We start from the raw sequence: 16224 nt of genomic DNA, 5'->3' as shown, positions 1-16224 counted from the left end.
AGAGCGACTGCAGCCCCATGGAGGACAACACATCTCCCTCATTGTCATGTTAGAAGCCAGAGCGTTAATTGAAGATGAAGCAAATCTAAAGATCCTCGCCCAGGACCAGATGAGCTCGATCACCCGCTGCAGTCAGGAGAGCGTCAACCGGAGAGATAGAGAAACACACCCACGGTCATGTTGCACCTTGTACAGTGAAAGTTGTATTTAACAATGATTGCATGTGTGCATCATCAAACAACAAACTGTATTATTATTATAGCACCTTTTGAATCCCAGGTTACAAAGTGCTTCACAGCAACAAGATAGAAAACATCACGGCATGTTAAATAAAATATACAGTAACAATCTTAGTAATGACAAGAACAGGAAGTGGTTCTAAAAACTGATTCAGGACGAACAAAACAAAGGAGGTAAACAATAAAAAGCCCCGTTTCCACCAAGTGGTTCGGTCCAGTTCAGTATGATATGGTTCGCATTTATTTGCGTCTCCACTTTCAAAAGTTGAGACTGGTAACAAAATAACCGATCCATACGGTCCTACTTTTTTTGCTTCCCTTCTGTTTGGGTGCCAAGAGACCCCTATTCGACCCTGAAGGGCGGAGCTAGACACACTGCAGTCTGTTGATTGCACTACTATTTATTTTATTTATAGATAAATATGCGAGTTGAATTCAGGACTCATCTTTTCTCTGGCTGAGGGTCACTTGACATTTTGACAAAAGACGAGGGAGGAAACTAAAGGTGAGCCGAGTATTTAACTTCAAATGTCAAGCATCAAACACATTAACATGCTCGGCCTCACTTCGGGTGCAGGACGGGTCCCTTGCTGACCTTATCAATGTGGTAACCTTTCTGTCTGTCGTGTGGGAGAGCGGGCTGCTGCTGCTGTGATTGCATTGGTGACGTGCGTGCAGGTCATTCTACAGACTTGTTGGAGGCCTTAGAAAGTCACAGATACTCAAACAGATGATTCTGTCTGTGCTTTAACTGAAGTATTACCCTCACTTGAGAACAAGAACGTATGTAGGATGTCGCTCTTGAGCACCAGCATGAAATCAAAACAGACTGCTGTTTGGCCACACCTCCTCCATACTGAAGCCTCCGCACACCTCCAACCCCTCTCCACTCGTGTTCGCACGAGGGAGTTATCCAAGTGGAACGCACCATTAAGCGAAAGCGGCAGACAAAATTGTCCTTTGCTCGACCTGCAATCACCTGTGTCCTGCATTGTTGTGTTAGCATGCTAATGTGAGCGCTCTTTAGTTAGCTTGTTGCTTCACATTGCATGTAAACTGACACAGAATGACTGTGATCTAAAAACACTTACTAACCTCCAAATAATCAGTGAGTATGTTCTTGACTAAAACAGCTTTTATACACAAGAGGAGGAGCCGGCCATCCTGTCCATGTAAACACAGCTCTGACAACAACACAACCAGCAGGACTCGAGCTTCTCACTCATTGTAGACAGTCTTGACTCAGAGACACATTTACACAGGATAGACTTGATTTCTGATATATTTATGTGGAACATGTTGCACATGAGGCTTAGAATCAGTGCAGCGTCTGACTGACTGCACAGCTCCAGTTGTGAGCTGGTTGAAGTGACGCACTCCATGTCACACTTCTCTTTAGAGCCGTTACGAGCCGCCACCAATCTGAGGTGTGTTATTAAGTGTGACGATCAGTAGAAGGTAGAGATGAGAGGAGCGTGTAACCATGGACATGTGAGATGTGTCTCTGTGCACCAGCACTAATCCACAAGGACTCTGAGGATTGATTTGTGGGGATCCATCTTTAATATGATTTGTTGTCTTGCAGCTGAGACCTTAAAGTCATAAACAATGTGTTGACTGAGGTATTAAATGAGGTGAGTGTCTTAAGCTAACACATTTATAAAAACTCTCCGTGTGCTTGTTAAGTCTTAAAGTGAGAATCAAATTAATTTAGTACTTCAGACAGAAGACAGAAACGGATGACAGCAGACAGATATCTGGAGTGACAGCAGAGGAAATTGGATTTAAAAAAACAAATCAAAGGTGCTAAAAACGAAACCCTGCAGATTATTATCAAAGCTGCTGACAGGAAATCAAGTCTGTGCTGGTGTACGTTTCCACTCTGTGATGCTTTTCAACAGGACAGGAATGGAGAGGAGCAGGAGTTTGTTTTTATAAAAAACCTTGTAGGCTACGTTTCCTCTCAAAAGATTGTGGAAAAATAATTACACGTTGCAATTTCTACTCTTCAACAATAATTAATTGAACTCAACAACATTGTTAATTATTAAGCCTTTTGCTGTGAAATAAAATAGTCAAATCCAAAAGTTTCCATCTCCTCTCCTTTGTCTCTTGACCTTCCTCCTTTGACCCTCATTTTCTTTTCTTTATTGCCAATTGATCCAAAATTAGTTTTAATCGTCTGCTGAGAGTCCTGTATTAAAAACGTCAGCACAAAGAGCGAGGAGCCGACTGATCCTGAGAGGTTTCTCTGGGGACTCTCTTCTCCTTGTTAGTGTTTGAACGTCTAACACCAGAGGGATTCATACACCAAACCTTATTTAAAAGTCTTTATTTTTGTTTTGACAGGATCCTCTCTTTTTTTAAATCTGTCGTCAAAAAAACATAAAAAACCGGAGAAAGACAAATCCAATTCCCTTTCCCCAGAAACATTTTCCAGCTCCTGCTGGGGGGACCCCGGGGCGTTCCCAGGCCAGATGAGTTATATAAACCCTCCAACAACTTCTGAGTCTACCCAGGGGTCTCCTCCCAGTAGGGCGTACCTGGAAAACCTCCAAATGAATGCGTCCTGGAGGATCCTAATCAGATGCACGAATCACCTCAACTGGCTCCTTTCAATGTGAAGGAGTAGCGCCTCTACCTCAATTTCTCCTGACTGTCTGAGCTCTTCCCCCTCTCTCTTAAGGCTGAACCCAGACGCCCTTTGGAGGAAACTCATTTCAGCCGCTTCTGCGATCTCATTCTTTCAGTCACTACTCACAGCTCATGATCACAGGTGAGGGTTGGAACGAAGACGGTACGGTACCAACGCTTTGCGTTCAGGCTCAGCTTCCTCTTCATCATGACGGTCCGGCACAACGCCTGCATTACTGCTGACGCTAAGCCAATCTGCCTGTGAATCTCACAGTCCGTATTACCCTCACTTGAGAACAAGACCTGCACGACTAAGACCAGAGTAGAAGATAAGGTAGAAAGTATAACTACAACGTGGTCAAAGAAATGTATGAAAACAAAGCTGCTTCCATAAAGGGAAACTAACTATTATTATCTTCACTGACTGGCAGCAGACAGTCTGTTAAAAGAAAATCCCTGATTTAATTACCTCCATTCACTGATTGCAACGTGAGACCGAGACGTTGATTCTTCTTCTTAAATTAAAATGGGGTTTATTATGAGAAATTAAAAAATCTTACATGTACGGATAAACAAGCATGTTTATTTGTTGAGTTTTGAATAAATGCAAAACCTGGCAATCATGCTCTGGGATGTGATGGTATGTTTGCACACACGATGGTTACCATGCCGATTCATGCAGTCGAGTTTCTCGACAGATGAGAACTTCTGCACATTTTCCTTTTTCGTTCTTCGTCTAATTCACCTTCTCTGCTTCCTTCCAAGATGTTGCATTCTTCGCTCTGTGTGTGTGTGTGTGTGTGTGTGTGTGTGTGTGTGTGTGTGTGTGTGTGTGTGTGTGTGTGTGTGTGTGTGTGTGTGTGTGTGTGTGTGTGTGTGTTTGTGTGTGTTTGTGTTTGTGTGTGTTTCCTCCAGTTCCAGTCACTTGATTTCTACACACCTGCTTCTTATTCCCAGGCGAGTATGTGTTGTACAAAAACTCATTGTGCTCCAGGTTCCTGAAATAAAACTCAGAGAGAGAGAGAGCTCAGACATGAAAAAATAACACTGTTTATAAAATGTGCGGTCTGGACTTGTTTGTTTTCCTTCTGGGATTTCTGATTCTCTTTTTAATGAATCAATAGACACACACTACACACCAAGCTGGCCTCTCATTATTTGCCCACAGCAGCCTTGCAAGGGAATTTTGATTGTCTGTCTGGTTTGTTTAATGCAACTGTTAATGGTTCTTGACCAAACAAATAATTACAAATATCAAAACCACAGAAAAAACATGATTAGATTGACCCTGAGTGTGAGGTAAAGTGCAAATAATTTAACGTGCGATGATCAGTTCTGAAAATACAAAATGAACAAGTCAGATTGAAAAGTAAACAACAACAACAATAACAAACAGCAGTGATAAATTTGGAATTTGGTGTAAAATGTCCTGCACTGTAAATTTAACACATTTCCAGATTGTCACACAATGCTGACATGTCAGGTAGCAGGGATTTCATGTTCAAGGTTTGGAGCTTTTCTCTGAAAATTGATCAAGGGAAAAAAAGGACAAAAGATGGGAAGGTGCCGAGCCAGCCAGCTGGACCCTCTTAATCCTCCTCCCCCTCCTCCTCATCCCTGAGCACAGATTTGACTCAGGTGTGCAGCAGGTAGAGGGAGGAGGGAGAGACGGTAAGAGCGTGACACTAAAACTGTATTTTATTATAATTAAAAATTATTTCGAATTTAAAAGCAGAGTCATATTATGTAACAGCGATACACGACTCCTGCTAGCGAGCAGCGGCATGACAGCTGTTAGCGATTATCAAAAGGGAAGCCTTGACTCTACATTTATTAGAGTATTTTCCTCAAGGCCACCTCACTGCAGCAGAGACTTCGATCACCTCCGTACAGTCTCTAGAGAAACATAGATGCAAATCCCTAGAAACATGAACAATCTAGGACTTCATGTTGCAGCACATCTTAAAGGGGACATATTATGAAAAATCCACTTTGACAGTGTTTTTGAACTTATATTTGGGTAACCTGAGAGTCTACCGACCCACAAAATGTGAAATAAACCCACCTAGTCCTTTGTTTGTGGTCTGCATAAGTCTTACAACACAGAGAAAAATGCTCAGTTTCAAATGTGCTCTCCTTGTGATGTCACAGTGGGATTCTGGTAAAAATCCTGGTATCTCCATCCATAGACTCCTCCCCCAGCCTAGAGCAAAACTTTTGAGCAGGTCCACCATTTTTTTCTCGCTAGCGAAGGAGTGATGTCTACTGGGAAAACTCAGGGGGGGCTCATTGCATTTAAAGAGACACACACACTATAACGGAGCGTTCTGAGAGAGCTGGTTAATACAGTGTCACAAACCTCCTCTGGTGCTTGATTCATGTTATATTTTGACCAAAGCACAGCACAGATGTTTCATTTAGACCACAGGGGACTGTTTGAAAAGGTGGAAAAGGGGGATAATATGTCCTCTTTAAAGCAAAGGCACTAACAAAGTGCATCACATCCTGACATCACTTGCTATACTGCCACCAGGGAAAACACGACTTTTGTGTTAAAATCTGAACCTTCCTGCTTTATCAGAAACAGAATGGAGCAGATTTGGTCGTAGTAGACGCTGAAGGCTGCAAGAAAAGGCTGACAACTCGGGATAAGCTAAGAAATTTGTACTTTTCGGTTTTAAAAATAAAATGGCACAAATGTCCCCATGAAAACCAAAAGTCACTTGAGTGAAGCTGGGCACGACATCTTCCCTCAAACATCACACAGAAGTGATGCTTTTTGGACTCGGCCTTTCTGCTTATAATCGCTCTAAATGTTCAATTTCCTGTAACTCCTGTAGGAATTCAGGTCACACCATCCCTCTGCAACATTTCACAGACCCTCTTCTGCCTCTCACCCACAGCCTCGGCCAGCAGTTGCAGCTTTCAATCAAATGCTGGAATGCACTGATTTCCATGAAAACGTTGCAATCCGCCACAACCTGTCATTTTCATCTGGTCTACGGCAGTTTATAAAGGTCATGATGGAAATAATGATCCAATTGGCTCTGATTATGTTAGTTTAGATCTGCAGAATCAAGGATGTGATTGAGTTGACTGGCAGGCGGGCACTTTGTAGTTGTTTGTCAGCTCCACCTCTCTGTCTCGCTCTAGACTGATTGAAAGTTAAGTCGACAGCGTTTCCAAAATGGTGGCTGCCAACAATGAGCTTCAGGAACCAATGGGGGACTCCACTACATGTTGTCTACTAGGCTTATATTGTACACGCTATAATCACTTTTAATTCCTTTTGGGACACATCACTGAAAGCTTATCTGCAAGAGAAGCCCTGAGAACTTTTTTTGTTCCTCCACAATTGAGGCGTCGCCTGCTAGTTCAGGCCTTCAACTCGAACTACTCTGATCAGGCATCATTTCATCACTCCTCAGATTTCTGCATGTAAATTGAAACTGTGCGATGGATAGGAGCGATGAGGTCGGAGCCTAGACGCCAAACACAAACTATGTTCTAAAGGAGACAAATGAGAGTTGTCTGGTTCTGGAAATAAATGTCTGAGAAATACTTAAGGAAATTGTGTTTTTACCTTCTTCAAAACTCGACAGACCCAGGACATTAGCAGAAGAAATGTGACAGCGTGCTGGCAGGGAGATGGACTACATACTCCGTGATAAATCAGGACACTTTGTATTCAGTCACAAAACAGGTCAATAGACAAATGCTCAATGGGATGAAGGCCAGCGTGAGATAAAAACCTAAGTAGTCACCTGAGAGAGGAAACAAAGAACTGACACATTGATTCATGAGGAATGTGGCACTTTGTAGCGCCTGATTCATCATTTAAATCATAAGGAAGAGACAGTGTGTCTCTCAGGTTTCTGTTAATTCATTTTCTTTTTCTTGTGCATTGATAAATGAAACTAATTGAGTTCATGGGGCCTGAAAAATTATCTCAAACAGCCGCAATATCTTTAATCGTAGATTAAGCAGATTTTATTATTGTTTCATGATGATGAGAGGTGTGATTAAAACCTCGACTTCTAAAGCACTAACAGCTTCATCGCACCCGAGCCGTTCTCTTTTCGTTATCCATAACGCCATCTATTCAACATCACATTACATCGCTCGCATTACTAAAGACTTGAAAGTCTTCCACATTCAACCTTGTTGGGAAGCTAATCTTTGGCTTTGGAGGAGATTCAAAATATTTCGTCGAGGTCTGCTTGACTCACAGCTGCATCATCGTTCAACATTTTAAAGGTCACATATTCTCGTCCTCTTCAACAACCAATTTGAATAAGTCTCAGAGCTTCCTGGAACATCTGTGGAGTTTCTTGTTTTATATGGTATCAACTGTTTTTATAGGCTCAAGCCCATCCATCCATCCATCCATCCACCCATCCATCCATTCATCCACCCATCCATCCATCCATCCATCCATCCATCATCCATCCATCCACCCATTCATCCATTCATCCATCCATCCATCCATCCATCCATCCACCCACCATCCATCCATATATCCATATAGCCATATATCCATCCATCCACCCATCCATCCATCATTCCATCCATCCATCCATCATCCATCCATCCATCATTCCATCCATCCATCCATCATCCATCCATCCATCCATCCATCATTCCATCCATCCATCCATCCATCCATCCATCCATTCATCTATCCATCCATCCATCATTCCATCATTCCATCCATCCATCCATCCATCCATCCATCCATCCATCCATCCATCCAACCATCCATCCATCCATTCATCATTCCGTCCATCCATCATCCATCATTCCATCCATCCATTCATCCATCTTTCCATCCATCCATCCAGCCCATCCATCCATCCATCCATCTTTCCATCCATCCAGCCCATCCTTCCATTATCTATCCACTTTTTCCTGTTCGGGCTAGCGGGTGAAGCTGGAGCTGATCCCAGCTACCATTGGGCAAGAGGTGGGGTTACACCCTGGACTGGTTAGGCTTAAAACCCCTCACTCCAAAAGTTGACAGTTAGCAGTTTGTCCACTCTTCAGGAACCCTCTTCCTGCACAACATCAGAAACAAATGTTTGAGATTAGGCAAATAACTTTTGTCTCTCAGCATCCTTTTATATCCTATCGGACAAGAAGCAAACAACAAGAAGCAGGTTCAGAAAATAATAGAGGATAAAAAGCGGTGTGAGCCCCGCTGAGAGGGAGAGGGAGGTCTTTGCTCTCTCTCTCTCTCTCTCTAATACAAACACATCTCCTCACTGATGCTCCTCTCCCTCACTCTGCACAGCCTCTTCATGTGTTAGCCTCCTCTATCTCTCTCTCTCTCTCTCTCTCTCTCTCTCTCTCACTCTCTCTCTCTCTCTCCTCCAGGATTAAATGGAAACGTGCACGCACTCCTCTGCTCTGTTTGGCATTCTGCGCTCATCTGGGCACCCTATTGTATGCAGGACAAGTTATTTTTCCGTCTCCTGGTCGCGTTTGTATTTCAGCAAACTGAAAAACTGCAGACGGGCTCTGAGGACAACTGAGGTTAGTTGGGTGCATGCTCATTTTGAAAAGATTGCATTTCAGTCAGGTGCTATTCTGCGCAATATTTTATGAATGGTACTTTTCATCTTTGGCTTTGAAGAGCTGCAGAGCGAGAGTTTGCTTAATCTCTTAATCTTGTATTTCTATTTGCATACTCTTGTCCTGATTATTACCTTTCAGTATGCCTCATTATTTCTGTGATTATCGTTATCATAATGTGATACTATTCCTTTAATGTCTTTATGCAGGAATAAGTTTCTTTGTGCTCTGCAGATATACATTAACAAAGTGTAAATGCTGATTTCCTTTTCAGGCTATTGATGCCTCTTCTCTTCCATGTGTCTCTCTTTGACGCTCTCCTACACAGGACCAGGTGTAAGATGTTGCAGGAGCATTTCTCCTTCTCGTCTGGTCTCCTCTTCATCTATATGACATTACAGGCTGTGAGCTGTGAGTATCACCCAATAATTTCTCTCGGGCTGTATCAACTTTCAAATCTTTCTCACTCTCGTTTGTTCTTCTTCTTTTCATTCTTGTATTTTACCCACGCTTCTCCAAGTCCAATCGTTCCCACCGATAATCATCATGAAACGAGTCGGTGTTAATCTTCCAGGTTGATACACATCTCAGGATTATAGTAGTTCAACGTGGATGCATCCTTGTATTTCCCCTGCAGAGAGGAAGCAATTACTCAGCCTGAAAGCTATAATGGATCAGTATGTGCACATCCAGACTCCCACACATGCATCCCAGTGTCAGTAAATCAGATGTGGACCTCGGTGTGAGCCGGCTGTCCTTTCCTTGGGATGTAATTATTCTGAGGCCGCTGGCCAGCTGGCTGAGGTGCCTTTAATCACAGCTTTCACTCAGGAATAATTATTCCCCAGTCATTTCATCCAAATGCCATCACTGTTATTGTCATCTGGATTCTGGGCACATGTGCAGGGAGGGGATCAGTCAGGTGTTAAGCCCAAAAAACAATCAGAAAAAGATTTAATTCACATCTGATTAAAACAATTAAAATACTCTACTTCCTGCTCTCTGCATCCTGCATCCTGATGTTATGTGATTTTTTAAAGAATCAGAGAGATGTTAATTATCCTCAGGAGGAAATCTTGGTGTTCCAGTTGCTCATATTAAAAATAGAAGCAGAAGCGCTCGCTGAGAAATTTCAAACTCACACTAAAAATGAGATTATTTACATTTTCAAAACACATCTGCCAGCAAAATGAAGAAGAAATGCTGCTCTGCAAACCAGCAGCAGTTTTAACAAACCTCTCATGTTTATGTTAAAACGTACTCAAAAACAATATTTAAAAAGATCCAGGGGCGTCGGTTGCCTGGTGGTTAGTGCAAAGGAGCAGCAGCAGACGTTTGGCAGCACAGTCATTCATGCACCCGGCATTTAACGGTGCAGGGCCAATTGCTCAGTGCAAGCCGGGTCCATTTGGTTCAGTTCAGTGTTAATGTTAGAAAAACATGGTGAAGTGGATTTAGCATAATGACCTTTAAAATGAATGATGGCCCAATTGATAAAGAATGTTTCCTCCTTCAGCCTTTGTTCATCTGAAGTTCAGGGACGCAAACTCACTGTAGAGAGGATGCTGAGGACTCTGTATGACGTCATGAGTGTGCAATGTTACTCTCCCTGGCGAGTGCTCTCATGTGCAGCCCATGTGTGTGGGTTGAAGCTACTACTGTGATTGTTGGTGGAAGGTTTGCTCATTCATATAGAAAGTTAGGAGATATTAATTCACCAATGTCTTTGTGAGGATGTTGATCGATTTTCAATATTAGAAATCATTGTTTTTAAAGTTGTTTTCAAAAGTACCAGCCTGGCAGAGCTGCTGTGTCTTTGTTTCTCAATAAAAAATTCATATGTAGCCAGTGGTTAGCGTTAGGCGACTTCTAGACAAAACTGCCTTGAAGCAACTAAGCAACTCGAGAAGCAACCATGTGTTCAGAGCAACCACAGGAATTGAAAAATGAAACCAATGCTGAAGTGCAAAATCCTGCAGTTCCTCGAGTGTCCACTAGAGGCTGGCTGCAGAATCACAGGAAGTCACATCCACACCCATTCAAAAAAGCCTGTTTTTACAGCAGAGATTAACATGTTTACAGCCTGGTTCAAAAAAACAAATAGTTCTGATTAGCTCATGTCTCGATCGACACGCACTGTACGGGGGGGTGAATGTTTTGATGACTCATCAGTTTTGATTTGATGAAGGATAAGAGTTATTCACAATAAGGCGTGTAGCTGACCTGATTGACTCTCAGCCTGTCGTTAGGTTGAGACAGCATTTCCAGCATGGAGACCGCCATCGATGGAACTCCAGGCCCCCTGCAGGAACAGACGAGTGAAGTCACTCAGGCTTCACCCATTCATATTTACAGACTATGGTTCAGTGCATGTTTTACTTAGAATCTGTGACTAGAGATTAGTCTGGTGGTTATTTCAAAGTAAAGATAATTTAAGTCGGAGATGTCTCTGGAATAAATTTCCTGGAGAGTGAAGTCAGATCAGGCAAGCGTTGAGGACGCCCTCCTGGTAGTGAGCACCTGTGTTTGCTGCCTCCTTTTTAATTCGGTGTTGATCTGCGCATCTGGAGTTATTTGCAGGTTTGAAAACAAGGTTTTAAAGTGATAATGGATGCACAGACTGTTCCTGCAGCTGCACACATTAGTGTTTTTCTCCCTCTAAACTTCGCCCGAGGGCAGAGCGGCTCTGCAGGCAGAAATAATAAGTGTTGGAGTCTTTGAGTTCGAGGGCAGAGTTCGAGTTAAGTGATGTCTGGCAGACAGCGAGACAAAAGACACGAGTAAGGAGAAGAACTGAGAAGAAAGTATACAACAGAAGCGCGTAAGGAAAGAAAGAGTTTGGAGTTTAAACCAAGTTCAAGCTTCAAGAGAGACATCAGAAGCTTTTGTCTTCCCCTGAATCGTCCTGACAAGATACTGTAGTAGACTTTCTTTCACTGCTGATGCTGCTGGAAATCTTGTTTATTTTAAATTATCGTAAAAAGCTTTTCTTTAAATGTCAGCACACATCACTTCAACACTCCAATGACAGGCGGTTAGAAATTGTCAAATTCAGCATCCATTGTGAACTGATTGATATCTGTCTCTGATAAATGTTGTTTCTAATGTTTGATTCTGTTTTGAATCCTGACCTTCTCAGGGCTTTCCAGAGGCTCGTTACAGTCACACAAGTTAATTGATTTTGTTTTTTTCTTGTCAGAATATATTGAAATCCTCCTGAGTGTTCTTGAGACATGTGACTCATAATGTTAGTGTTAATGGGTTCTAAGGCAAATCAACAAAGTAGTGACAGAAAAGCTGAATGTGGGGGCGCTGGTGGCGCAGTGGTTAGTGCGCGTGCCCCATGTAAGGAGGCTGTAGTCTCAAGCGGGCGGCCCGGGTTCACATCTCACCTGTGGCTTCTTTCCCGCATGTCATTACCTACTCTCTCTCTCCCTGATTTCTGACTCTATCCACTGTCCTATCTCTCCATTAAAGGCATAAAAAGCCCCAAAATAAATCTTTAAAAAAAGAAAAGCTGAACGTGATATATTTCTCTGTTGACTGTAGGAGAACCAAAAAGAGAAAAGATGAAAACTTTGATTCTGATAAATAAAAATAAGTTCAAATTAAAAGCGGTGATGAAGGGCCCTCGCACCCCTGTGCATGTCGGGGTGTGTTGCGACCGCGGGAGTGCAGCAGCAGTGGAACGTGGCTAAGCAGCAGGCCATGCAGTTCGATTTGTGTAAAAGTCGTAGTACTGGCATGTTGAAATAGGCAACACAATGAAGATCACGTCAAATTTTGACGTAGAGCAGTTCAGGCTGGCACTGTCATGATAGATATGACATTTGGAGGAAATTGAGCATTGTATATAGCATGTAGTACTTACTCTTTGCAGTAGGGGGCGCTATTGTTGAAGTTGACTAATGTTATGTCAATGTGTTCAGCGGCCAACCCTGATCATACATATGAAATTTCAAGAAGATCAGACAAAGTATATAAGAGTTACAGCCACTTCCTGTTTGATGGCGATGTGATTTGTGGACTTCCTGTTGAGTTTTGGGCGTGGGTTGCAGAGCCTTTTTTTTAGGCTTTGTCATGTTGGAAATGCATAGTAAAATTCAGAATTGTAGGTTCAACGTGCTGCGGGGGCTGAATGTTTGAAATATTGTAGGGGGCGCCACTGAGCCATTGAGCCACGCCCACTCAGTTAAACAGTATAACATGTTTGACTTTACCACCAGGATCATATGTATGAAGTTTCGGGACAGTACGACTATGTTAAGCCCGTGAAAAAAGTACTTCCTGTTTGATGGCGAGCGACGCGTCCGTATGGCGACAGCGTTGGACGTAGGCGTTTGAGCTTGAAAGTGTTGTATGGCCAAGGTGTTAGCATGGTCCACACCAATTTTGAGGGGAAAATGAGCTACCGTGTAGCAATGGCTGATGCTAATTGAGAAGCAGTAACTTCCTGTTGTCAACAGGTGGCGCTGTGACTAATCAAAATGTCAGTCATGGATGTGTTCAGGGTGAGTCCCATATCATGTATGAGAAATGTGAATATGATTGAAGACTAGATGGCAGAGATATAAACATTTACTTTTTTGGCAACTTGCCAAAACGCTCCAAAAAGTTCAAACGCACGCCACGGCCACGCCCTTTGACGAAATAACGTGCGGAGCACAACGAGATATGTTGAGCCTGTGTAGAACGTACTGACACTGAGTTTGCGTCAATGGGATGAGCGCCCTCGGGCAAGTGCGTTCAAATAGGAAGGCTGAAATCAGCCATTTTGAGCCATTTTGGGCCGTTATCGTGAAATTCAACTTTAATTTGTGGACTTCCTGTCGGGATTTTTGAAACACCGCAAGAGGATTTTTAGTCCGTCCCGACAAGCTTAATATGCGTACCAATTTTCGTGAGTGTACGTGAAAAAAACCTTTATGGGGAGGCCATTTTGAAATTTTGAAGGGGGCGCCACTGAGCCATTTTGCGATTTGTTTTTTATGAAACCACCAAAATATCAAATTTTTCACGAGACCTGATGACCGTGGAAAGTTTGGTGAGTTTTCGGGCACGTTCAGGCCCTCAAAAGTGGCCGGAAAGAGGAGGAACAATAAAAAGAAGAAGAATAATCGCTAGGGTTTCAAGAGGGTCCTCGCACGGTTCGTGCTCGGGCCCTAATTAGAACACACAAATGTCAATATGTAACGCTGACACCTAGTGTTTAAAATGGTTACTGCAGTCCAGATTCTAAACATTGGAGAGAGCTGTCTCGGTGGCAAGGGGCGTCCAAAACGGCCGTGTGGGGGTGCCTTAAAAGCGCCTACCTTCTCTGGTCCAAACAAATCCAGAGCATTCAGGACCAGAATCTAAAGTTAGAAGGAGGACATACTGGCTGCTGCATTGTTGTCAGAGAAGCCAGCACTTCAACATAGCATGTTTCCTTAATGTCTGATCTTACAGTAAGGTCACTTAGTCATTTCACTCACTACACATCTTACTGGTTGGACCTTTAAGCAGAAACAGAAATAAGCAGTACTCCCTACACTGTGACATTTTATGAAACGGGGGAAAACACTTTCTCTTCTCACATTTTTATAGAATATGAACATTTTGGAAGCTCAATGCCATTCAAGAAAACGTCACATATTTGAAGTTCAGGAGACGTAGGTGGATGGCTGACAGGCTAACAGGTTAGCTGTCATAGGAAGTGAAACGTTGAGACCGCCATAGCCCTGAATCCCTGACAATCACATCGTCTGACCTCAGACCACAGAGGCTGAAATAATGATCCGGGAGAGTCTGGTTTTTGGTTTTCTGCAGGCAGGTGAGTTAATGAGAGGCAGGTGAGCAGAGCGGGAGAGCTGATTAGCTGGAGCGGTGCAGCAGAGAGCCAGGACAGGGAAGCCAGAGACAGACACAACAAAGGAGAAATGAACACAATTACAGGGGAATCTGCTGTGCTTCTGACACAGACATAATAATAGAATCATAATCAGGTTCATTGCTGAGAAGCTGACACATGCAAGGAAACTGTCTCACTGTTTGTGCTGCATAAATGAACAAAATAAAGACAGTAAACAGCAGGGACTCCAACTGTCAAGAAACTTCCATTAAAACTTTATTTTCTTATGCATTAGGACCCCGTTACCTGAACCCTAGAGCAAGAAAAGTACAGGAAAGTGCACGATGTTAGCAAGGAAGGAAGCCTGCACAAGTTAACAGTATGAATTAGAAACACAAGGTGCAAAGAACAGAGACAATCCTGATGATAAACGCTGTTTTTAGGTCATGGAACGCCACTCAATAATGACACGTAATGCCGTCCAGTCAGGAACAATCTCGTCATAAATCTAACCGTGTTATGGAGAATGGAGAAGTGAAAACCCTCCAGCAACACCCTGAGGGGTCAAGGACACGAGCCGAAATGCGTCGGTCGGATTTGTAAATAACAAGTGTTGCTGAAGCTTTTTGACCTCTTCATGCACCTCGGTGGTGAAGTTGCAAAAATGGGGACACAGTTTTTGCGTGGTGTTGAAGGCTCTGCTCGAGGTTTGGATTAGAAGCAGCCGGCTGTCAGCTGATTACAGACCACACTTTACCACACTTAACTTTCATTTTTATTTCAATCAAAGCCAAAAGTGAGACCCTCCCCTCTGACTCTCGTGGCCTCTATGAGTCCATTCATCCATCCTGTGGTCTGATCCGGTGATCACTCCACTCCCATATTACCAGATGGTGCGTTTGACTCCTGCCCAGATCGAGCGTTTGGTTCCCTGTGCTAGGCTCGTACATAGTACCAGTTCAGCTTTGTGTCTTGAGTGTTGTGCATGCACTTACGCAAAGCTTCAACAGACACAAAAATATCAGAAATACAGATCGAGTATGGTTTTAGTATGAAGATGGAGATGAAAACAATGGAGAGAAAAGCATTAAAAAAAAATAAACGAAGCCTCGTGCGATTGCTGGTAAATCCCATAAATTGTGTTGTTTATTTTGTACCGCTCGGATACATGCAGGGCCAATTAGCCTGCACGCCTAAAAAAACAAGATAATTGGAGGCAAGGATTATCCAGCTTCTTCTACTTCAGAGCTGGATTCCAGTGAAACCTGGAGGCTCGACAGACGAGCATGCTTCAAAGGATCGAGATTGTTGGATGGCGAGTCAGGGAAGAAAAAGCTGCGAGGAGGTGATGCAAGGATCGTTCTCACTTTTGGACAGATTTTTCCTCTGCAGGTGCATTCATGGTGCCGTTCACCGAGTCTGGAGTGGTGGAAGTGTGGTCGCTGTGTGAGGAGTGAACGATGGCTGCAGGGAGAGGTAAATCGAACTGTTTAAGAAGTTAAACTCAGGAATCATCGGGAACAACACGCTGAGACGATGACTGATCCGGGGTTTATCTTTGACCCGGCTCTGGATTTTCATCGACCCTTTACACGAGGAGTCCTACCTTGAGAGTTGTCATCAAATGATGAATACGGTTCAAGTTGTCCTTTCAGCATGTAATTGCTCCTCAATGAGTCGGAGCTGGTCCTTTGAGGTTATATAGATGATTTTATCGCCTTGAGGTTAACCTTTAAAGTGATAGTTTTCCTCGCTCAGAGACGAGAGCCACTCGGTCTGAAGATGATTAAAAAGTACAAATTCAACTTCTTTAAAGCTGAGTTGTCAGAGGCGACATGTCCCAGAGTCCGATGTCTTCATTAATTCTTAAGATGTATAAAAAAAAAGTGAGAGATAATGGTAACACAGATTTGAAGCTGTTGCTGGATTGTATTTCCATTACGGCGTGCA

The sequence above is a fragment of the Labrus mixtus genome, chromosome 13 (assembly GCF_963584025.1).
Source record: "Labrus mixtus chromosome 13, fLabMix1.1, whole genome shotgun sequence".
NCBI classification, from domain to species: domain Eukaryota; kingdom Metazoa; phylum Chordata; class Actinopteri; order Labriformes; family Labridae; genus Labrus; species Labrus mixtus.
This window is presented reverse-complemented; position numbering follows the sequence as displayed.